At 35.2% G+C, this 24,167-nt stretch overlaps 1 long non-coding RNA gene across 1 annotated transcript in view; it reads left to right on the top strand.

Moving 5' to 3' along the window:
• LOC147583118 (uncharacterized) overlaps positions 1-24,167 on the top strand; it is a 283,224-nt gene that overhangs the window by 57,934 nt on the left and 201,123 nt on the right. The window contains exon 3 of the long non-coding RNA XR_015242840.1: positions 16,009-16,075. This is a non-coding gene — a long non-coding RNA (uncharacterized LOC147583118). The remainder of the gene's footprint in view (positions 1-16,008; positions 16,076-24,167) is intronic.

The following is a 24,167-nucleotide window of genomic DNA, read 5'->3' as shown; positions in this document are numbered from 1 at the left end:
TTCTTCCAGATTACCCATTTTATTGGCATATAATTGCTCATAATATCCTCTTATTATAGTGTATAGTGTTTATTTTTGCTGTGTTGGTTGTGATCTCTCCTCTTTCATTCTTGATTTTATTTATTTGGGTCCTTTCCTTTTTCTTTTTGATCAAACTGCCTAGGGGTTTACCAATTTTGCTAATTCTTTCACAGAACCAGCTTCTGGTTTCATTGTTCTACTGTTTTTTTGGTTTTGATAGCATTTATTTCTGCTCTGATCTTTATTATTTCCTGTCTTCTGCTGGTTTTGGGTTTTATTTGCCATTCTTTTTCCAGCTCAAGGCATAAGGTTAGGTTGTGTATCTGAGATCTTTCTTCATTCTTTAGGAGGGCCTGGATTGCTGTATACTATCCTCTTATGACCGCCTTTGCTGCATCCCAGAGGTTTTGGGTTGTGGTGTTATCATTTTCATTGATTTCCATATACTTTTTAATTTCCTCTTTGCTTGGTTAGCCCATTCATTCTTTCGTAGGATGTTCTTCAGTTTCCAAGTATTTGTTACCTTTTCGAATTTTTTCTTGTGGTTGATTTCGAGTTTCATAGAGTTGTGGTCTGAAAATATGCATGGTATGATCTCGATCTTTTTGTACTTACTTAGGGCTGATTTGTGTCCCAGTATATGGTCTATTCTGGAGAATGTTCCATGTGCACTGGAGAAGAATGTATATTCTGCTGCTTTAGGATGAAATGTTCTGAATATATCTGTTAAGTTCATTTGGTCCAGTGTGTCATTCAAAGCCATTGTTTCCTTGTTGATTTTTGATTAGATGATCTGTCCATTACTGTGAGTGGGGTGTTGAAGTCTCCTACTATTATGGTATTACTATTGATGAGTTAGTTTATGTTTGTGATTAATTGATTTATATATTTGTGTGTTTCCACATTTGGCACATAAATGTTTACAATTGTTAGGTCTTCTTGGTGGATAGACCCCTTGATTATGATATAATGCCCTTCTGCATCTCTTGATACAGTCTTTATTTTAAAGTCTAGATTGTCTGATATAAGTATGGCTACTCGGGCTTTCTTTTGTTGACCATTAGCATGATAGGTGGTTCTCCATCCCCTTATTTTTAATCTGAAGGTGTCTTAGGTCTAAAGTGGGTCTCTTGTAGACAGCACATAAATAGATCTTGTTTTCTTACCCTTTCTGTTACCCTGTGTCTTTTGATCAGAGCATGAAGTCCATTGACGTTTAGAGTATGTACTGAAAGATATGAATTTATTGCCATTATGATGTTTGTAGAGTTGGAGTTTCTGGTGGTGTTCTCTGGTCCTTTCTAATCTTTGTTTATTTTGGTATTTATGTATATATGTTTACATATATATACATATATATATATATATATATATATATATATATATACATATATATACACATACACACACACACACACACACACACACACACACATATTTTTTTTTTTTTTCATCTTTTCTCCCCTCAGAAAGTCCCCCTTAAAATTTCTTGCAGGGCTGGTTTAGTGGTCAAAAACTCCTTTAATTTTTTTCTGGGAAACTTTTTATCTCTTCTTCTATTTTGAATGACAGCCTTGCTGGATAAAGAATTCTTGGCTGCATATTTTTCTGATTAAGCACACTGAATATAGCCTGCCACTCCTTTCTGGCCTGCCAAGTTTCTGTGGATAGGTCTGCCGCAAACCTGATCTGTTTTCCCTTGTAGGTTAGGGACTTCTTTTCCCTTGCTGCTTTCATGATTCTCTCCTTGCCTGAGTATTTTGTGAATTTGACTATGATATGCCTTGTTGATGGTAAGTTTTTTTTAATTTAATGGGGGTCCTTTTTGCTTCCTGGATTTTGATGTCTGTGTCTTTCCCCACGTTAGGAAAGTTTTCCACTATGATTTGCTCACATAACCCTTCTACCCCTATTTCTCACTCTTCCTCTTCTGGGACCCCTATGATTCTGATTTTGTTCCTTTTTAATGAGTCACTGATTTCTCGAATTCTTAAATCATGCTCTTTTGCCTTAATCTCCCTCTTTTTTTTCTGCTTCATTATTCTCTATAAATTTGTCCTCTATATCACTGATTCTCTGTTCTGCCTCATCTATCCTTGCCGCTGCTGCATCCATCCATGGTTGCAGCTCAATTATAGCATTTTTAATTTCATTCTGGCTATTTTTTACTTCTTTTATCTCTGCAGAAAGACATTCTAATCTGTGTTCGACTCCAGCTAGTATTCTTATCATTGAGATTCTACATTATGGTTCAGACATCTTGCTTGTATCTGTGTTGGTTAAATGCCTGGCTGTTGTTTCTTCATGCTCTTTCTTTTGGAGTGAATTCCTTCATTTTGTCATTTTGAAGGGAGAAAAGGAATTAATAAGGTAGAAAAATTGAAATTAAAAAAAACTAAATTCAAAAAATAAAAATTAAAAACACATTCACAAAAATTGAATAGATGATGCTAGATCCTAGGTGTGTTTTGGTCTGGGTGTTGAAAATGGTTTGACAGAGGAAAATAGCGGGGGGGGGGGGGGGGAGAAAAAGAAAAAAGAAAAAAAAGGAAATCTTTTGAGAATTTGAAAAATGAATACATTGGAGTAGACTAAAATGAGATGGGGTAAAATAGAATTTGAAAAAATATACAGAAAAGTAAAGAATATAGTAGAAAAAAAATTAAAAATATTTTAATAAAAATTAAAAATAAATATGAATTTTTTTCTCTATTTAAAAGAAATGAAAAATAAAGATGAAAAAGAAAAAAAATTGTTTGAAAATTTGAAAAAGTGAATACACTGTAATAGACTAAAATAAAATGATGGAAGTAAAATAGAAGTTGAAAAAATTTACATAAAAGCAAAAATATAGTAATAAAAATTTAAAATATTTTTAATAAAAATTGTAAATAAAAATGAATTTTTTCTCTTTCTGTACTCAAGAAAAAGAATTGTAAAAGAGAAAAAGAAAACAAGAAAATTGAATAGATGAACCTGCTAACAGATTGAAGTAGGACTGAAATTGCTTCATTTCCCCTAGAAGTCTGTCTTTGTAGCTCTTTATAGTCCATAAACTACGCCAGCGGTGAGACTTATGTTCTTGAAGAGCCAAGTTGGGTGGGGCTCAGTGTAACAGCTCCACTCTCCACTAGATGGTGCTGCTAGCTGACTGGGGTGGATTGTTGGGGGGCTCGTAGGTGCCTATGTGCATGTGAGGGAGTAATGAAAATGGCACCACCCAGCTACCCAGTCTGTTCTCCCGGATCAGCAATTGTGCACCTGTCCTCTGTCTTCAACTCTCATCCATTCCCTGCTTTTTCACTTTTCGTGACGAGGCCCCATGCAGTACCTCTCTCCTGAGTTTTGTCTCAGATGCGGCTGCCTTCCCTGGCCCCTTTCTTCTGAACAACTACGGCTTTGACCCGTTCTGCCCCTTCCACCCCTCTGCGGGAGGGTCTCACTGAGCAATGGCCGAATGAGCAATGGCTGAATGAGCAATGGCCGATTGTTGTCTGCACCCGGGAACGCTTGCTGGGACCTGCTGCTGCCAGTGCCCCGAGACTGCAGCCAGGTGCCAGCCGCCCCAGAAAAAGTTTGCGAGACAGTGTAGCAACAGCATTTCAGGGATTATGGAAAATCACAACCCACATCTGGCACCAGGCTTCACCCTTAACGACCTTGTTCCAGCACCAGCAAATGTGGCCGTTTTCTGGGGTCTGCTGGGACCAGGTGGCTTCAACAGTCTCTACCAAATGTTCTTCCAGCAGTGGAACCACTTTTCCTCGTGTGGCCCGAGAACCTCCTAGACCCCACTCTGTTCCTGGGGATTCGCCCTTCCCACCAGAGTACCACCAGCTATCGAGCTACAGAGTTGCAGCCTTTGCGCTCCCCTTGTTTACAGTCTTAATGGAATTTAAACCCTCTCCTTTCTCCTTTCTCCCTTTTTAATTTAGTCCCTGTGGCTGTTTCCAATTTTCCACTTTCTCTCCAGCTGCTTTTGGGAAAGGGTGCTTTTTTCATATTCTCCCCCCCCCCCCAGTCTGTGTCTTCTCTTTGCCCACAAAAGTGGTTCCCTACCTTTCGTGGTTTCTCGCTCCCCATATTCACCTCTCTGTGCTGCGTACCTGCTGAATTCTGTGGTTCAGGTTGTGCAGATTATTGTGTGAATCCTCCAATCAGTTTTCTAGGTGTGTAGGATGGTTTAGTGTGGTCTGGCTGTATTTCATGGACGTGAGCCACACAAAAAACTTCCATGCTGTTCCACCATCTTGGCTCCTCCCATAAGTCTCCTTTTTTATGAGATAGTTCTCTAATGTAATAAATTCGTTGGGAGACAGTTGTGAAGTAGATTATCTGCTACCTATCTGCCTACCTGTTTATTTAAATTCTGTCATTAATACGGCAAATACTGGGCACCTGGGTGGTTCAGTCGGTTAAGCATCCGACTTTGACTCAGGTCACAATGTCGTGGTCTGTGAGTTCGAGTCCCGCGTCGGGCTCTGGGCTGATGGCTTGGAGCCTGGAGCCTGCTTCTGATTCTGTGTCTCCCTCTCTCTCTGCCCCTCCCCCATTCATTCTCTCTCTCTCTCTCTCAAAAATAAATAAACGTTAAAAAAATTTAAAAAAATATGGCAAATACTTGAACAAAATAATTGCCAATCTGGTACTTTTAAAGAAAGTGTGATGGTCTAAGCTGTTAGCCCTTATGGTAGGTCTCAGACATCCAGCTGACCCTTTGTTTCCTAGTTAACACAATGACTCTGTGCTATCAATAACATGAGACCGAAAACGTCAGAGTTTTTCATTTTTGTTCGTTACAGTGTATGCAGGCAAGAGAAACTGATTTGGAGGAAATGGGGGGCATTTTTCTCATGCTTTTTAAAAGCTGCAAGGACAGAATTATACCTCTGATTTGTCCTTGAGAAATAAAGCTTAAATCTCTGTGCCTCAGTTTGCCATGAATATATAATGAAAATGACATACAAATCCTAAAGGAAGGATAAAAGTGTGTGGGGAGAATGCATTTGACCTCTTTGGCACTAACTTTTTGATAAAATATTATAGTGAGAGAGAAACTGGAAGTTTGGTATAAATTTGAATCATTAAAATTTAAGGAGAGGAAAGAAAGAAATATGGAAAGTATCTGTAGCTATATGCATAATGAGTGAAAGTAAACCCTTTATTCTTTATATAGCAGATAATGCGAATGCTAATAAAACCAGAATAGCTGGTGGTGGGCTTTATTTTCACAGATGGAGCTTGGGTTATTATCTAGATTTAGTCATTTTCATTTGATGTCCACTGGAAATCAGGAGAAAAGAGCACAACTGACTGACAACTGAAAATAGTGGACACAAATAGTAGGGATAGTTTTAGTTGATAATAAAACATTTTTGAGAGCCTTTCCAAGTTTTTTGCTTGTTTTTAATAAAGATTTAATTTGTGTATGTGTGTGTGTGTGTCTACCTTACAAAATTGAAATAGAACCTTTTGTTAATCTTAGCCTTAGAGTCTTTTTTTTTTTTTTTTTAAGCCTTAGAGTCTTTTGAAATTAGTATTAGATTAATATTACATTGTAAACTTGCCTAAGGGATATTGGGGTCAGGTCTTGGTGAGGCCTAGCCCTGGGGGGCTGAATTCTTATACCTAATGAATATGCAACACCAATTAGTCCATATTTCCTAGCATATTACCTCATAACATGTGGGCGAATTTATGAAGGTATATGTGCCTTTGTTGTAGAGAATTAATAGCTGTTTCTTTCATAAGAAACCAATGAGATTGTTATTATTTTTATTATTTGTAATAGTAGTAATAGCAATATTATTAGTAGAAATAGCAAATTATATATTTCTATAATCTTATCTAAAGAATATGCTGTTTTGCTTATTCAAAAATACTTTTTAAAAAATTTTTAAATTTTATTTAAATCCAAGTTAGTTAACATAGAATGTAATAATGATTTCAGGAGTAGAATCATCACTTACATATAATACCCAGTAGTTATCCCAACAAGTACCCTCCTTAATGCCCATCACCCATTTAGCCCCCCCGCATCCAACACCCCTCCAGCAACCCTCAGTTTGTTCTCTGTATTTAAGAGTCAGAAATTCTTAACTGGCTTCTAAGGAAGACCAGGCTGATGGTCTACAGGAATCTATGCCCAGAAGTTAAATTCTGTCATGAACTGACATATCTTTCAGGGCCAGACTGGGAGCTCTTTTGACCTATAAATATAGACTCTGCTGAGAGTACAGAGGGTCCCAGTTTCTATCAACGTTTTGCAGAATGTAGACACCCTTTTCTAAGCAGAGAGAGAGTACCAAGTAGACCGTATGTATGGGTTCTTTAGAGCCTAACTGGCTCGGTTCAAATCCAGATGCCACGCTACCTTCTCTGGCTTCCCACTGTGCTTCTTCCCTGACATGATCTCCTACCTCTCCCTGAGGCTCACTGCAGGTCAGCAATGCTGACCTTCTCTTGATACCTTTAATGTGCCAAGCCAATCTAATGAACTCCCATCCCAGGAACTTTGAACTTGCTATTTAATTTCCTGGAATGTTCTTTCCCTAGATATTCTTAGGACTCATGTTGTTGAGGTCTCTGTAGATGGCACCTTCTCTGGGAGGCTTTGTCTGAGCACCCTGGGTAAATATTACTCCATAATTTTCTGCCTTCTTACCCTTCACCTATTTTTGACACTTTATTAGAAAAGAAATAAATGATGAAGAGAGTTTTTAATTACCTGGATCTTAGTATATATTTTAATAATTACTGTTTAATAAATATTTGTTGAATGAGTCAGTAACTGTTAATATTCCATTCCCTCCTCCACACCCTCATCTTCCGGACTGAGACTGGAAAAACGAAGCTGAGAAAATATAGCTTGTTTGAGTTGCCGATTACACAACTCCATAATCCTATATCTGTTCTTAGTTTACAAGTCCTGGTATCACTTGGCATTTTTGATAGTCCCTTCATGGTTAAAAACTTATTTCCTTGGTTGATTTCTATTGACACTATTTCTTTGATGACAAATATATACCCAGTCTATTTTATCAGTTTCTTTTCTTATATCTACCCTCCAAATGTTAGTATTCCACAGAGCTTCATTCTCCATAATGACTCTTCTGCTTTTCCTGAAAAATACTGGCCTGAATTTTAAATACCACATTTTGCTAATAGTGCCTAGTCTTGTCTTTATTTTCAGATATTCCATACAACTTTCCTGGATATCATTTCTACCTAGATGTTACACAAGCTGCTCAAATTCATTTGGCTTTATCTGAGATAGTTATATTCCCCACCAATCTGCTCTTTTTCAGGTGTTCTCTAACTCTTTAGGAAATGAAGACTCACATCCATCAAGTCTCTCTAGCCAGAAACCTGAAGGACAGGATAGATCACTTATCTTTAAAAAAGAGCAGAGGGAGAATGGAGAGGAGAAGAGAGAGACAGAGAAAAAAAATGAAAGAAAAAACACATGCAAAGAAAGGATAAACACTTACACAGGGAATATAAACATAATAATGAAATGACCATCTGTATATTTATAACCCATGCAGAGGTATAGAATATTAACCTTATTCAGAAGCTTACCCAGAGGTAACCATTCTACTGAATGTGTAAATCATTCTTTTGCTTTGGGTTGTAATCAACACCTGTCTACATCTCCCAAAGAGGAAATTATTCACTTTGTCTATGCTAATGTATAGAAATGAAGTCATACAACTATATACTCTTCACTGGCTTTATTTTTCCTTTAGATATTATGTTTTGTTTGTTTATTTTGAGCAAGAGAGAACATGAGCAGGGGAGGGACAGAGAGAGGAGAGAGAGAGAATCCCAAGCATCCTTCTTCCTGCTGTAACTCAGAGCCTCAAGCAGGGCTTGAACTCACAAACTGTGAGATCCTGACCTGAACCAAAGTCAAGAGTTGGACACTTAACCAACTGAGTCACTACCCATGGCACTCCTCTATATTACATTTCTCAGACCCACACATATAAATACATATAGCTGTGGTTAATTCAATTTCACTGTTGTTTAATATACCATGGCAAGAATACACAATAACTTATTTATCACTTATATTCATAATGGATATTTGAGTCATCCCCCATTACTTTGTTTGTTCTGCTATTAAATGAATGATGTTGTTGGGGCGCTTGGTTGGCTCAGTCAGTTAAGCGTCCGACTTTGGCTCAGGTCCTGATCTCGTGGTTTGTGAGTTTGAGCCCCATGTCGGACTCTATGCTGACAGCTCAGAGCGTGCAGTGTGCTTCTGCTTTTGTCTCCCTATCTCTCTGCTCCTCTCCTGTTTCACACTGTCTCTCTCTCTCAAAAATAAACATAAAAAAAAAATGATGTTGCTTACAAACATTCTGATATGTCACATGATGATGCACAGTGCAAGATTTTCTTTAATGTGTATGTCTAGTAGCAGAATTGCTGGCCTACAGAACACACACATACTCAGCTTTGTTATGAATTCCCAAAATTATTTCTCAAATGTTTTATCTATATACACTTGAACCTGCACAGGAAGGTTGCTGTTGTTTCAATTTCCTGTCAGAAATTGGTAATACCTAATTTTTCAGTTATTACTAACTGAATTTAGTGGATGTGAAATTTGTTGGATTGTCTCACTGTGGGTTTAATATATGTTTATTTGATTAATTGACTGGAACACAGTTTTATATAATAAAGAATTTTAAACTTGTCTTTTCACTTTCTTTACATGATGTCTCTTGATGAAGAAAAAAATCTTAATTTAAGGTAACTAAATTTATATTCCTTTCTCTTACAGTGAAGGATATTTGGGTCGTATGCAGTTTGTTGGCAGTTATGAATAAAGCTGTTACAATTTCTGTGTACAGGCTTTTGTATGAACATAAGTTTTCTGTGGAACGCATACTCAGCAGTGGGATTGCTGGGTTATACATTAAGTACATATTTAACTTTGTAAGGAGCTGTTGAACAGTTTTCTAGAGTGACTACTCCAGTTTACATTGCTATCATCAATGTATGAGTGCTTCAGTCACTGCATATCCTTTCTAGCACTTGGAATGGTCTTTGTTGTTTTGTGAGTGTGTGTTTAGCCATTGTAATAAGTGAGTGGTGACATGTCTGATTTTAATTTTCATTTCCCTAATGATTAATGATGTTGAACATCTTTTCATATACTTGTTTACCATCCATGTATCTTTTTTTTTGGGGGGGGGTGAAGTGTGTGCATATCTTTTGCCATTTTTAAAAATTGGCTTTTTTTGTTCTTATTACAGAATTTGGAGAGTTCCTCGTGTATTCTGGATACAAGTCCTTTCTTAGACATGTATTTTACAAATACTTTCTCCTAATCCGTAGCTTGTTTTTAATCCTCTTAAAGTATTTTCCAAAGAGCAGACATCTTTATTTTGATGAAGACTCATATATCACTTTTTTTTCTTTTATGGATCATACATACATATATATAGTATCTATGAAAACTTTGCCTAAGCCAAGATCCAATATATCCTTCTATGTTTTCTTCTACAAGTTCTATCAATATACATATACAAGATCTATGATCCATTTTGAGTTAATTTTTGCATAAGGTATAAAAAATGAAAAAATGCACTGAGGTTGAATTTACTGGTATCAATTGATATATAGTATTTACTTAGTATCCTTTTAATGTCCTGATCTCCCATTTTTCTTTCCTGATATTAGTAATGAATCTGTTTCTTGTTATCTTTTTTCCTTGGTCAGTCAGGTTAGAGGTTTATGAAGTCATGGATCTTTTCAAGGAACCAGTTGTTGTTTCATTGATTTTTATACATAGCTTTTGCTCTTTTCAGTTTTATTAATTTCTGCACTTAGTTTTTTTCCCTTTTATATGCTCAAGATGGAATTCTTTCTTCTTTTTGTAATTTTCTAAACAGAAGCTTATTTAATTGATTTGATTTGTGTAGTTTCTTTTCTGAAATTGGAATTTAATGCTGTAATCTTCTACATACTGCTTTAGCTGGCCAAACAGTTTTGCAATGTTATGATTTCTTTTTCTTTCCATATTTTTTTGAAAAATTTCCCCAACAACAGCTTCTTTGACCACTGGGTTATTTATGTATGTGCCATTAGATTTCAAATATTTGAGGTTTTCTAGTTCTTTCTGTTAACAAATTTTAGTTTAATTGCAGTGTATTCACAGATCATACTTTGTATAATTTCATTTTTAAAAAATATACTGGGTTTGTTTTATTCCCAGAAAATGATGTATTTTGAATGTTTATGTGTACTTGAATGTTCCATAAATGTCAGTTAGGGCAAATTGATTAATAGTGTTGATCAGGTCTTCAATATTGTTGCTTATTTCATTTATAATGTACTATTGATTACTTTGAAAGAAGAGTTGAAATATTTAGCAATAATTATGGGTTAGTGTTTTTCTTCTATTAGTTCTACCAGTTTTTACATTATGATTTTGATACTCTATTTTTACGTACCTAAAAATTTACATTGTTATATCTTCTGGGGGAATTTTAGTTTTTTTGTCATTATGTAATTTCCCTCTTTATCTTAGTAATATTCCTTTATTTTTTCTTTGAAGTCTAGTTAATCTAATATTAATATAACCTTTAAGCTTTGCTTCAATTTGTGTTATAATTACCTAGACATTTATCTCATTTAGGATTTACTTAGCTTCTTGAGTCTTCATCTTCATATCATTTACTTGTCATAATGTTACTATATGTGTGTAGGTTTTATTCTCTTCCACTGTTCCTTTGGTCTGTTCTTGTACCAATACCAATTTGTTTTAATTACTTAATAGGCCTTGATATCTGATAGTTTAAGTTCTATAAATTTACTCCTGTCAAAGATAAAGCTATACTTGGCTCCTCATATATGTGTGTGTAATTATATACATGTATACAAATATAACTATGTAACATATATGTAAATTCACAGACACAATAATGGACAAAATTTGCTGAGATAATTAGTTTTTTTAGTTTTTTCTTTGCCATGTGGTATTTGTTGAATAGTCAGTGAAATGTTAAAAATGTGAAGAGTAAAAGTTTCTAATGTTGATAAAATTCAGTTAATTCTCGTTTATTGTTTGTACTCTGTGGTTCCTGTGTAAAGAGTCTTTGTTTATTCCATCATGAAGGTATTCTCCTAAATGTTTCTCTAAAATTTTATGTTTTGGATTTTATGTTTACATATAAATCCATTTCAAATTAGTTTCTTTGTAAGGCACTGGTTCTCAGTGAGGATGATTTTACTCCCTGGAGACATTTGGCACTATCTGGAGACTTTTGGGGTGGTTATACCTGGGGAGAGGATGTTATAGGCATCTACTTTGGCAGAGGCCAGGCGGACATCTTAAAATATACAGGAAAAATCTCTACAACAAAGAATATATTATCTTAAATTACAAGTGAGGTAAAGATAGATGGTCTTTTCTTTTTTCATACAAATATCTGCATATGCATGGATCCTTTCCTGAACTCACTTATTCTATTTCATTGATATAAATTCCTATCTTTTTACAATTTTGAATACTACAAGTTATTTCTTGAAATCAAGTAGTGTAGGCACTATGATTTTGTTTTTGCTATTGTTTCAATGACCTTAACTATTCTGTTTGAAATTTTGTATACACTTAGAATCAGCTTCTCCAAAATAGCATGTTAGAATTTTTACTTTTATTGTATTGCATCTAGAAAACTATTTGGAGAAAACTGACATCTTAACAATATTATGTCTGCTGATCTATACACATTATGTATGTGTACTTTAATTTCTGTAAGCAGTGTCCTGTGGTTAGAGAGCAGAACTCTTGTTTGTCTTCAGTCAAATTTATTCCTAAGTATTTTATGTTTTCAATGCTTTTATAAATGCTTTATTTTAAAATGGTTTGTTTCTAGTGTATGCACACATACAATATTTTTCATAATTTAACATCTTCATTAACTTGCTAAATTCACTTATTAGATGTTGTAATTTTTTTGTAGATTGCTTTGGATTTCCTATGTGTACATTCATGTCTGCTGAAAACGGAAGCTGTTTTATGTCTTCATTCTCCAGGTGTATGGCTTTTCTTTCTTTCTTTTTTTTTTCCACATTGTGAGAACTGTGTTCTCCTCCCTCCCCACCCCCCATATGATAGTGAATGGGAGTGGGGAGAGCAAGCATCCTTACCTCATTGTCATTTAAGAGGTCAAGCATTCAATATTTTGCCATTTTTAAAAGTGAGGCTACCTGTAGGATTTTTGCAGGTTACCTTTATCAGCTTTTATCTTAAAAGGGTGTTAAATTTTATCAAATGTTTTTCTGTAGTTTTTGAAGTGACCATTGGATTTTTTTCCCATTTTCTGTTAGTATTGTGAAGCATATTGATTGTTTTTTAAATACAAACCATCTTTGTATTCTCAAGATAAACCCCACTCTGTCAAGCTGCAATCTTTCTTATGCGTTCCTGGAATTATTTTGCTAATATTTTGTTAAACAATTTGTAGTTCTATTCACAGACACAAAATTGGTCTATGTGGTCTGTAGTATATGTGAAATGTTGAACTCATAAAATGTGCTATGAGATGTTCCTTCTCTATTTATGACTGAATATTTTTGTAGCATTTTTGTGTAAATTTAATGATTATTTTTCTCTGTATTTTTATCTGAGCATCTAATTTTTTGACATTTCTGAATTCAGCTATCAATTCTTATACACCTGTAAATTCTTAAGGTTTTCTTCACATACTATCAAGCCGTTTTTAAGTAATGACAGTTTTATTCCTTATTTAACTTACTTTTTTTTTGTTGGTTCATTGGTTAGCATTTAGAGAAATGTTGAATAGAAATGGTGATAGCTAGCACCATTTTTTTCTTGCCTTTATAATGAATGTTCTCAGTGTTTCAAAATAGGTATAATTTTTGCTACTGTCATTTTTTTCACAATCAATTGGTATAATTTCAGGAAGTTCCTGGTTCATTATAGTATTAAGATTTTAAATTAATGAACATATATTAAATTTTATCTGTTAAATTTTCATCTGTCTACATAGTCATATTTATTGTTTTTACTGGAGACTGTTAATGTAGAAAAATAATTGATTTTTTAATGTTAAGTAAACCTTGCAAAACTATGAGACTTTCTGCTACACCTGCCTGAAAAGATTAGAGTATCCTGTCCCCTGTCCTCCCCCCCCCCCAAAAAAGTATAAATCTGGGCAAAATGGTTAGAAACAACAATTTCAGCCCTCTGAAAATTATCTAAAAGCAAAAAAAAAAAAATATAATCTTTTATCATGAAAAGCTACTATGAATAGCAGGACACTGCAGTCTTTTTGCCTAGACTTTCTTCCATTCCTTTCCTGTCTGTATTGTTCCCACGACAGGGCTGGCTGTTAGATTCAGCAGTTTTGCTACCAGAGTTAATAGATTTGATTTGGTGCAGAGGGTGAAACACCATGCTAGTGGTTTTCTGGTGAAAGTGGCAAACTCAGTAGAAAACAAATAGGAGAAATCCACTGTTGTGCTGTACTGATTTTATGGAACTGGTTATGGGAGTGGGACAACAACCAGAAACTTATGGGGGGAGGAATTCAATAGTAGAGCCACACAAAAGATAGCTAAATTCTCCACATATCTATAGCTGACTAAGAATTAATGTACATGTACAGAGCATATCAGTGACAGGCCCACAGAAAGTGAACATTAAAGTGGATATTTGAACTTTAAGTGTGCTCACAAACCCACACACAAATCCAGTGACATAGGGGTCAAAGCATTATAGGCTCAAAATTTTTGACAAGATCATTTCAAATAATTGGCTAATAACTTCTCTATGTGGACACAAGAGCAACCACTAGAAACCAAACAAAGTAAAGTAAAAATGATAAAACACGAACAATACCTCAGTGATTGCACACCATGAGGAAGATATAATTTTAAGTCGGACAAGTTAAAACCTTCAGAAGAAACAAATTAAGAATTGCTAAAACATATTATCTAGATTTTTCATTTTTCAGTATAAAATGTAGAAACATGGGAAGAAAAAGGAAACTGAGACCCATACTTAGAAGGAAAAAAAAAAAAAAACAGGCAATAGAAACTGATTCTCAGTAGGCCCAGATGTTAGTTTAGCAGACACATAGTCCAGTGTAGCTATTATGAAAAAGGTTTTAAGAATTCTAGGACAATATAAGAACAGTGTCTCAAAAACAAGAATCTTTTTTTAATGTTTATTTATTTGTTTTTTAGAGAGAGAGAGCGTGCACACAATGAGGGGAGGGGCAGAGAGAGAGGGCGACAGAATCCTAGGAGGTTCTGTACTGTCAGCACAGAGCCCAATGTGGAGCTTGAACTCAAAACTGTGAAATCATGACCTAAGCTAAAACTAAGAGTCGGATACTCAACCCACTGAGTCACCCAGGTGCCCCAAAATAATAATCTTAATAAATACAAACTATAAAAGGGAATCAAATGGGAAATTTAGAGTTGGAAATATAATAACCAAAATTAAAATTTCACTAGATGACAAGGATGTGGAGCAACAGGAACTGTCATTCATTGCTGGTAGGAATGCAAAATGGTGCAGCCATTGGGAAGGCAGTTTGATAGTTTTTTGAAAAATTAAACATACTACTACCATATGATCCAGCAATCATTCTTCTCGGTATTTACCCAAATTAATTGAAAACTTATGTCCACACATAAGCATATGGATGTTTATAGCAGCTTTATTCACAATTGCCAAAACTTAGAAGTAACCAAGATATCCGTCAGTAGGAGTATAGGTAAATGAACTGTGGTACATTCATACAATGGAGTATTGTTTAGCACAAGGAAGAAATGAGCTATCAAGCTGTGAAAAGACATAAAGGGACCTTAAATACATACTGTTAAGTGAAAGAAGTCAATCTGAAAAGGCTAGATACAGTATGATCCAACTTATGACATTCTGAAAAAGGCAAAACTTTGGAGACCGTAAAAAGGTCAGTGGATGTTAGGAGAAATGAATAAGCAGTGCACAGATCATTTTTAGGGCAGTGAAACGATTATATATGATACTACAATGATAGATACATGTCATCAACATTTGTAAACTAGGATTATTTGACACCAAGATGAATCCCAATGTAAACTATAGATTTTTAATGATTATGCTGGGGCATTGTAGAGTCATCATTTGTAACACATGTACTGTTCTGGTGCCAGAGGTATGGGGAAGGTTGTACATTTGTGGGAGCTGGTGTTATGTGGGAACCCTCTGTACTTTCTGCTCAGTTTTTCTGTGATCCTAAAACTATTCTAGCAAATAAAGTTTTTTATTAAAATAAAACTTAATGAAAGTATAAAGAAATCATTAAATGGGCTCAAAATAGAACTTAACATGGTTAGAAGACTCAATAAAGATCAATAAGGATTATCCAGTTGTATAACAGAAAAACGGATTTTATACATATACATAAACATACATATATATACATACATATGTGTGTACGTATGTACATATATTATACATAAAACAATAATAGTACTAAGGAAGGAGGAAAAATACTTATATTAGAGAAAAGTTACTGCATTTTGTCTGAAATAGATTGTTACTAATTAAGATGCATATTGTAACTCTTAGAGCAACCACTACAAAACTTTATCTCTGTCCAGCTCAGCCATGTTTCTAGCTAGTTGCCAGCAGTGGGAAAGGGATGTGTCATACTAGCCTTCTTCTACCCCTACCTTAAGTTTCCATTCCTCTCTTTTCTTTCTCTGACTCCTTCAAAGCAGAGGCTGTAATCTCATGGCGGTCTACTAGAAGTACTCTTCTGGCTTGGCAAATGTTTAAGCTGACTGTTTCTCTTAGAGAGCCCCTTGCCTGGATGCTCTGAAGACAAGCCCTCTACCCAGTCATTGGAGATCTCCACACTGAACCTGCTTTGATGTATGCAAATATATTTATTCTTAATCCCTCTGTATAATGTATAATTCTAAATTCTTTCTTTTCTGGTCTTTCTCCTCCAGGCAGTGTTCTTGGACAAAAAAGTCTAAAACCACTTTATAACCAGACTTCACCTTCACCTTTTGTAGTGTAAGTAGTTGGAACTGTTATCCTGAGAATTGTACTAAAACTGAGACAATCAAACTCCCATTAAGGCATTTTGTTGTATTAGTCTTGCCAGACTGAACTTGATCTCAAACTTTGCTAGAGTATATGTATTGACATATTTGTACATAATATACATAATGTTTGGTTGTCTTAGTAGTAATTCCCTTGATATGTGCCTTTGACAGATGTGCTAATCTATATAAAACAAGTCAGTACCAGCCTCCTTTAACAGGTAGTTCTGGATGACTTAGCCTTATAAGAAAATATTGTTGGTCATTCTTCCCTCATTCCTGCTTTGCTCCATTCCAGTATTTGCTTAACTTTTGACCTCTAATTTCTACTTCTGTTTGGGGCCCTCCCTACCTTCATCTTTTGGCTAAAAGAGAGATATGGCTTTTTTTCTTTTACCATTTTTTGATACTTTTTGCAAAGCATGATTTCCCACCAATCCTATGTCTTTACTGGGTTTAAATATATAGTTGGGTAATTGCCCTACTGAGACTTCTGTATTTGCATGCTAGAACTCTAACACCAATTTGGCTTTGTTTTGGTATTCCCAGACATGCCCTAGACTCATGGGGAAGTGCAGATAAAACTGAATTAGTCATCTAAAATTTGGCACAAGCAAAGAGTCTCTACTCACTGATCTAAAACCTCAGTGATCATTTTTATGCTTGATAATGATGGACTCAGAGAAAAAGCTTTTGATTAGGTTGTAACTTTTGATAGCATAAGAATTAGAGGATAGTCTGCTTCAATGGAAGTAAATACAGTTGACCCTTGAACGATGCGGGTTTGAACTGTGTGGTTCCCACTCATGTGGATGAATAAATATAGTACAGTATTGTAAATGTATTTTCTCGTATGATTTTCTCAGATTTTCTCTTCTCTAGCTTACTTTATTGTAAGAATGCAATATGTAGTTCATATAACATACAATTTATGTGTTAATTGACTGTTTATGTTTGACTGAGCCACCCAGGTGCCCCTAATTGACTGTTTATGTAATTGGTAAGGCTTCTGGTCAGTAGTAGGCTACTAGTAGTTAAGTTTTGGGGGAGTCAAAAATTATACATGAATTTTTGGCTGCATGGGGGCCAGCACTCCTAACCCTTGTGTTGTTCAAGAGTCAACAATATTGTAGAAATAATTTTAGAGATGATTTATCATGGATAAAAAAGGGAGATTAAAAAAATATATACCTATGCATCCGTTATTTCTAAGCATACACTTATATTTACTCTGATTAAAAATAAAGGCAACTTTTTAATATATGACTAATTATCAAGTCCCTGTGGACCTGTATTAGGCACTTAGCATATGTTGGGAAATTGTATGAATTGTCCATAAGGCATTGAAACTGTACATGTTTGCCTATACTGTTGATTTCTCACATTTGTCACTTATCTTTTCAAAATTACTGAGTAACCTGATGGCTCATTTATGAAACTAAAATATGGCTACTGGGAGAATATTCAAAGTGTACCCATAGCCCTTTAAGGTCATAAGTTTTAACTTAATAGAGTTATCCAAATAACACACAAAAAAATTAGATTCAACACAATTCTATATTACTTTCTTGGCTCCATTTTTTCCTTTTTTTAGTTTTTCATATGTCATGTGGCTATACTCAGAGTGCAGTTAGGTAAACTGTTGGTCACAGAGCTTAGAAAACTTCCTAAGTCATTTAAGCCCTTTATCAGTTTGCAGCATCAAAAGTTTACAAGTGTCTCACTCTCCAAAATGTTTAAATAAGGAGAATTCACAGATTAACATTGAACTTTGTTGCAGCAGACCTCTCTGTTGTCATACATTTATCTTATAATCAGTTTGTCAAGTGCCAGACAGCATGTTCCCCTTTCCCCACGTGATGGTACTTAGGATTCCACTATAAACTAATGGCCATGTTCATCTACACATTCAGAGAAACTGCAAACCTCATCTTACTTCTTCTGACTCATTTGTAGAAATAAGCCACAAAATGCAACACTTACTTCCAGAAAATTTTAGTCAACTATTCAGAATGCACTTATCAACTAGACTGCTTGAAGTAGGAACCGTAATTATTGTTATCATGCCACACAGGAGGATGGCTTTGATAGATGGTTGGTAATTGTCTGTTTAATTGTATCATGATATACATTGTAGACTTGACCAAAGGGACAAATGAGTTCTCTAAAAATATAATAATTGTCCTACTTTTTCAAGCACCTATCATTTTCTCATTCAATAAAAATCATCTCAATATTTATGTATGTGCTTACTTGAGGATAAAACTTAGAAACAAATAGTCATAGGTTTTACTTAATATGTAAGGTAATAATCAGCCTAACTAAACTACGTAAATAAGTTTTGAATCACTTTGACTTAATAGGGTGATATAATTGGACTGTGGATATAATGATGGTTAACATAGACCATTTCTGATAAAATCTTTATCAATTAGAAACAAATAAACTGAACTCTTAATTAAATATTTTAGGAATAGTGTAGGCCCTCATTTAATCCTGTCTGGAGACAGGAACAAAAGACAGAAGTTCCTAAACAAACCAGAAGTGGAAATTTTGGATTAAAGGTACTTCCAAGAAACTAACAGCACTCTCGCCTACCCTATGCTAATTTCATGACAACAGTCATTACTAAAATGATAAGTTTTAGGAAGAGAATGACAATATTATTTTTAAAAATAAAAAGCTAAATTGAGTACTTACTATGTTCCAGGAATCGTGTTAAGATCTTTCTAAGAATTATCTGATAGACTATAGGAACAAAACTGTGAAACCTAAAGAGAAATTCAGCAAATTTTCCAAGGCCAACAATTGGTAAATTTTGGAGTGGAGTAGCACTACCTGATACTAAACCTGTATTCCTAGTGACTATATAATAATGTAGCCTCAAAGGAAAAAAAATATAATCACTGTAGTCTACACACCAAGGCAAAGTGGATGAGTCCTCTTTAGATATGTTTTAACCAGGGTATAATTTTCATGCCAAGTAAGCAATTAAATAGACAAGCTTTCTGCCAAAACATGATGGCTAAATGTGTTTTCTTATTTACCATTGTCTTTCATGTTCAAAAAACAAGTCTATTAATGGTGCTGGTAACTGTGGGTATGAATGTGACCAAAGATTCCACCTAACAACAGTGTCTTCCTGAAGTCCTTTCTTGGCAGTTTGGATTCATGGTGACTATTTGCTGACTATTGAACATGATTATCTAACAGTGAAAAGGAAGGAAGCAAAAACAAATGATAGAACTATCCAAAATTAAGCCCACCTATCATCCCTGCAAAGTGGGGAAAATTATTGGACTGAAGATATATTATCAGGCGCTAATTATTTTTTTTATTTTTTTAAATGTTTTATTTATCTTTGAGAGCGAGAGACAGAGTGTGATTGGGGGAGGGGCAGAGAGAGAGGGAGACAGAATCTGAAGCAGGCTCCAGGCTCCGAGCTGTCAGCACAGAGCCCAATGCGGGGGTCGAACCCATGAACTGTGAGATCGTGACCTGAGCTGAAGTCTGATGCTCAACTGACGAGCCACCCAGGCACCCCTATCAGGTGCTAATTATTAAGCTATTTGAAGAAATTCGGTTAAATTGGGCTGGCACATTCCAGAAACAAAAATTCTGGATGAAAATAAAAATCATTTATATTTTTATATAAAATATTTTAGAAATTTATTTAAGACTTCTAGTACAGAAAAGATAGTATCTACTCATTTTCACTGCTCTTCTCTGCTAATCACAACTGCAAACCTTGGAAATGCTAAGGACAGCCAAGGGGGAACTCTGCAGTGTGGTAAGAAGAAGGTGGGTTGGTTTGGGATCCCAGGACTAGAGGAACAACACAGCAACAGGATGTCTTGCATATGATCACCCAACAGAGCAAGGCCACCCAGACCTGACACTTCATGACCCTTATCTGATCAACAGAAGCCAGCTCAGGTAGGCTCATATCTCCCATTGATCAGTCAGGTTTTGCTTACAGTGTCAGGAGGGCCCAGTATCATTATCAAGCACGATCATTTAGAAGTCCCACTAAAAATGAGAAGCCAAGAGAAGCATTTCCTATTTTCATGAGGCCTTAGACTTCCCTTTCACTGAGAGATACTGAGGCAGCCAGGCAGAACCAGCAGGGACTCAATCACAACAAGACGCCCAGGCCAGATGTTTCTTTCTCCCTAAATCTTTTCTACGCTGCCATAAACAGTGGGGCAGGGGTGGGAAGGAATTGAACTAGCAAAAAGAGGACACAGGAGAAACAGATATGAACATGGTCTGGGTGATATGCCTACAATGTCAATAAATGCCAAATATTTCCATCAAACCACCAGAAATTAGGAAAAAGACATGGAATAAATTCTTCCTCACAGCCCTCAGATGCAACCAACTCTGCCAAGTCCTTGTGTCAGACTTGCAGCCTTCAAACTTGTGAAAAATAAATTTTGTTGTTTAAGTCAACTAGTTTGTGGTACCTATTACAGCTGACCTTGCAAACTAATATATCATCTGATACTGAAGACCATGCTATGTGAATGTTGGGAACATTAAAACATTTAAGTGGAAGTGAGTTTTCCACACTTCATTCAAAGTAGTAAAATACTAAGTTAAATATATATACTATTATACCCAAAATAACTACCAAAAATACTACACAAAGAGATACACTCAAAAACATTATATATAAATTAAGATGGAATCCTATGAAATAACTGAAGTAGCCCCTATGTAGATAAGGGAAAAGAAAAAGAGAAATGAGAATCAAAGGAAACAAATAGAAAATAAATAATAAAATAAAATTAAAATTAAAATTAAATAAAACTCAATTATAAACATAACATTACTTATCCTAAATGGTCTTAATGGTCTTAAAATACCAGTCAAAAGACATAGAATGGCAGTTGATAAAAAAAAGTGACCCACCTATATGCTGCTTACAAAAAACTCGCTTCAATGATATGATACAATTGAAAATAAAAGTATGACAAAGCTATGCCATGCAGATATCAATAAAAACAATAAAAAAAGGGGCTGTATTAGTATTTTCTAAACTGAACTTCAGAGTGAAGAAAATTATCAGAATCAAAGAGGGACATTACATAATGATGAAAGAATCAATCCATCAATGCATCAGTATGCAGCAAACAACAAAGTCTCAGAATATATGGATGAAACTGTTAGAACCAAAAGACGAAATAGATTCATCCACACTTGTAGTTGCAACTTTAACACCTCCCTTTACAAATTATGGTAAATACAAATTCACAGTCTTTATTAAATAGGGATTTTTTTTTTTTTTAAATGAGAAAATCTATGGGGCGCCTGGGTGGCACAGTTGGTTAAGCGTCCGACTTCAGCCAGGTCACGATCTCGCGGTCCGTGAGTTCGAGCCCCGCGTCAGGCTCTGGGCTGATGGCTCAGAGCCTGGAGCCTGTTTCCGATTCTGTGTCTCCCTCTCTCTCTGCCCCTCCCCCGTTCATGCTCTGTCTCTCTCTGTCCCACAAATAAATAAACGTTGAAAAAAAATTTAAAAAAAAATAAAATGAGAAAATCTAAGTAGAAAGAATTTGCTTATGTATATCACAAATCTTTAGCCCCCCCCCCCTTTTTTTTTCCTTCTGTCTTCCTGGAATAAAATTGGTCAAGATCCAGGAGTAAAAGAATTAAGTGTGTGGATGACTGTTTAAATGTTTCTGTGAAGTTGAGACAGTGGAATGACCACTCAATGATCAGGCATTTCACTCTGCCAGATATACATATGGTAAACTATATTCTAGTTATGAAGTCTTTACAATAAGCCACTATTATCAAACAAGTTAATCAGATCTACAGATTATTCTAAGACACCAAGAAGTATAACACAGAACCAACATATTTTTCTGGAAATAACTTAGAAACTTTTTTCAAATGCAGTTCAGACTTTTAACCTAAGTGAAAAGTGGTTTGACTATTTGACGAACTGTGGCGAAAAAATAAGTAAATAAAAACCATCTGGTCCTCTGACAGAATATTTACATTTCCACAATATCAACAAGGAAATAGGCAGTCCATAAATGTGGAGTTAGTGTCTTCTGTGTCTAAATGTATAGATTGGTATTCCTGTAAGTATTTTCATGGAAGCAGTATAGTGTCTCTTTTAAAATTATTATTTATTGCTATTATTGTCATTTATTTAAAGATAATACATAGGTCTAAACAGAGCAAAAAGGGGAAAATCACCTTGAAATAAATAATAGTTTCTTTGGGCTTCTATGATTTGTGCAGATACTAGCTTTAGTAAATTATTGATGCTGGGTGTATAGATTGGTGTCATTCTTTAATGTTATTGAATTTTCTTAATGACACTCCTATGCTTTAATAGACACCTCTAGGCACTCAACAAATACTTATTGACTGGCCCCAAGTCACTGTTATTCATTCATTCTCCTGTTAGAATATATTTGCTTCTTTTCCCCATCTTACCTGGGATCTTTTAATACAGTCATTCTCACTTCCCCATTGTTCTTCCTAGAAACAAAACAAAACAAACAAACAAAAAAAACAAATATACTCTTACCATATGCATATGCAAATACTTAAAAGACTTATAGAAGGAAAATAATGGACATTTGGACCAGAATTGTTGAAATAGGTTCATTACCAGGATTCTGCCACTAATATAACAACAAAACAAAATAGGAACATTTTATTTAGCTTTCATCAGTCTGACATAAATATGCTTTCTAGATACTTTTTGGTTTTAATAAAAAGAAAAAAACAGGGGCACCTGTGTGGCTCAGTCGGTTAAGCCTCCCACTCTTGATTTCTGCTTAGGTCATTATCTCATGATTTGTGAGTTGAAGCCCTGCGTCAGGCTCTGTGCTGCCAGTGCGGCATCTGCTTGGGATTTTCTCTCTCCCTCCCTGCCTCTCTCTCTGCTTCAAAATAAATAAATAAAATTTCAAAAATATGTGCACTTTAAAAAATAATAATAAACCTTCTAACTTGGGGAAAAATCATTAAAATTTAAAGGTCCACACTCATCTTCTGCTTAAGGACAGTCTTTATAATGTTTAATCTTGGATATAATAGGATACTCAAGAGTACTGTTTGGAAAGCATGCCCTTAGATGGGCTGAAATTTGTGATTCAGTGGACATAGTACTATTAGTTTGGTAGAGTTTCATCATCTCAAAATGAAGATTTACTATCTTAATATGAAGTTATTTCAATAATATCAGGGTTTTTAATATTAGGTTTTGTTTTTACCAATTTGGGGGGTGAGTATGAAGGAGTTTCCTGAGGAGAGCAACCCAAAAAAAACACCTAGTTTCTAGTCTTCCAGGCCAAAGAAGGCTTATTTTCTAGTTCTAGATATTTAAGCAGGTTTATGAGTCAACATGAAGACTATCAATCTCTCTCATGACAAGAAATTCCTTGGCCTTAAATAGAATGAGTCTCGTGTCTAGGAAGAAGACTAGACAGTAAGGAACAGAGAGTTTCTGGACAGGATTATCAGTCTCGTAAGGACTGCTTTGAATCCTGTCTAAAAGTTGTAGAAAAGGGAGAGATTGCAGACCTTGACCCATTTGTGCAATTTAGATTTGCAGTAAGTCAGGGATGGCTGTGACCTCCTTCGTGGTAAGGATTGGTATCCAGAATGCCTCACAAGTTGTTCATGAGCTTATTAGGAAGGGAGCACTGAAGATATGGATTCTGCTAGTTAATGTTTTCTTCTGAATAGCATTGATTTTTGTTTTAGTGAGTTTTATTGGCTTAGCTCCAAACTATGCTGTCATTGTCAGCAGCTGAAACTTCTTTCTTCTTTCAAACATCTACCTGTCGCTTTTCACTGGGTACCTTTGATTTATCCTTGCACATGCACAGTTCTGTGATCATCCAAAGATTTGGAGGAATTTCTACATAGATTTGGGAGCTTTCTCTTCTGTGATTCATTCCTAAGATTTACCCTTTCATTTTTCAAATATGTTAGAAGGCTTTATCACAACATCCGATTTCTCTAGACAGTAAATGGTGGATTTCAGTTTAAGTTCCAGTTTCCTTTAAGTGAAAAATCTTGTAACTCTATTTGTC

This window comes from Puma concolor, chromosome A2, assembly GCF_028749965.1.
Source record: "Puma concolor isolate L17-30 chromosome A2, mPumCon1.1.hap2, whole genome shotgun sequence".
Lineage (NCBI taxonomy): Eukaryota > Metazoa > Chordata > Mammalia > Carnivora > Felidae > Puma > Puma concolor.
Note: the sequence above shows the minus strand (reverse complement) of the source record. Positions and strands in the feature narration are given on the sequence as shown.